The following is a 1,806-nucleotide window of genomic DNA, read 5'->3' as shown; positions in this document are numbered from 1 at the left end:
CCACTTCAAAATACCTAGTTTTAAGTCTTTTCAGTTAGTTACTGAATAGGGGATAAAGGATACCTGACCTGTAGAAATTATTGCAAATAGAATGCACTACATGAAACATTTGAACAAGACTCAATCAAAAAAAACAATAAAAAATAGAAGTGACCAGGACTTTTAGGAATATTCAAACACCTCTGACAGAATTCAGACATGAAAATTATTTGAATCATAAGAATTTATTAAAGTAACTGTATAAGCAAACTGATAAGATTTGTTTTTGTAGACTTGCAATGAATAAAGAGTCTGTTCCATTCTGTCATAGAGACAATTTAGTAGGCATCACACATAAATCAAAAACACACAGAGACAGACCAGCAGTCATTTTAGCACACAAGGAAGGATCTAGTTCTGAGCGAATTCCCTTTTTGAAAAGTGAAGAGATAGATATCTTAAAAAAAATTATACTGCTCTCTGAGTATTGATCTCTTGACAAGTATAAGTGAATATACAAAGTTGATGGTAGAGTTAAACATAGTGTGTAAAGGTATGGTAGAATATTGATGTTGGGTGGAATCTTTGCAACCTATGAATGACATGGGTATTGGTGAGTCAGTGGGAAAATAGGGTGAGATCAGCAGAAATGTAATTCTCGATCTCAAGAAAAATAGTCCAATTGTCCAATTGTGATTTGAATAGTAAAACAAACATTTTGTTACTGAGCAGCAAGGGACCTATCTACAACCATTAGCATACTATTATTCATAATCTCACCTGAACGATATGGCATTGTCTGTTCTCTTAGAGTGTAACTAGATGGCGACAATACCCGACACGAATGTCAGAGTGGGTCTAATTCACTGCTTGCTACTCCAGGCAACATTACGCCACAGGTAGACAGAATGGTAAAGAAGGCATTTGGAATGCTTGCCTTCATCGCTCAGATCATTAAGTCTAGGAGTTGGGATGTCACGTTGTAGTTATACAGGATGTTGGTGAGGCCATGTTTTGAGTACTGTATGCAGTTCTGCTTGCCCTGCTATAGGAAGGATATTATTAAGTTGGAAAGGGTACAGAAAAGATTTACAAGAATGTAACTGAGATTGGAGGGTTTGGGTTATGTGGAGAGGCTGGAGAAGCTGGAACTTTTTTTTATTGGAGCACAAGATGAATAGCAAAGGCCTTTTTCTTAGGGTTGGGGAGTTCAAAACTAGAGGACATAGTTTTAAGGTGAGAGGAGAAAGATTTAAAAGGGACCTGAGGGGCAACTTTTTACACTGAGGGTGGTTCATATGTGGAATGAACTGCCATGGAAAGTGGTAGATATGGGTTCAGTTACAACATTTAAAAGATATTGGAATAGGTTTAGAAGAGTATGGGACAAATGCAGGCAAATGGGACTAATATAGGTTGGGGAACTTGGTTGGCATGGACAAGTTGGAATGCAGGGTTTGTTTCCATGCTATATGACTCTATAACACTATGATATCCATCTTGGACAACAATTACAAATATCAAATGGCATATTCTGTGAGCAGCAACTGCCCACATTCCATTCATGGATGTTGGCATTGGGCACTTAACTTCAGCACATCACCAACGCACTTACATATCATAGGGTGACTTAATGAATAGAAGAGGATTCCACTTCATCAATGTACAAATCATCTGTGATCATTAGTGCCACATCTTAGAAGTCTGTGGCAGAGAATTGGGCTGCCACAATTCCTATATCCTTTAGATTTGCCACATCCCTCCATCATTTCAAAGGTTGCATGTTGTATAAGGATTGTTGCTGGGAGACGAAGGCTATTTTTTTAA

Source organism: Chiloscyllium plagiosum, chromosome 16 (assembly GCF_004010195.1).
Source record: "Chiloscyllium plagiosum isolate BGI_BamShark_2017 chromosome 16, ASM401019v2, whole genome shotgun sequence".
NCBI classification, from domain to species: domain Eukaryota; kingdom Metazoa; phylum Chordata; class Chondrichthyes; order Orectolobiformes; family Hemiscylliidae; genus Chiloscyllium; species Chiloscyllium plagiosum.
This window is presented reverse-complemented; position numbering follows the sequence as displayed.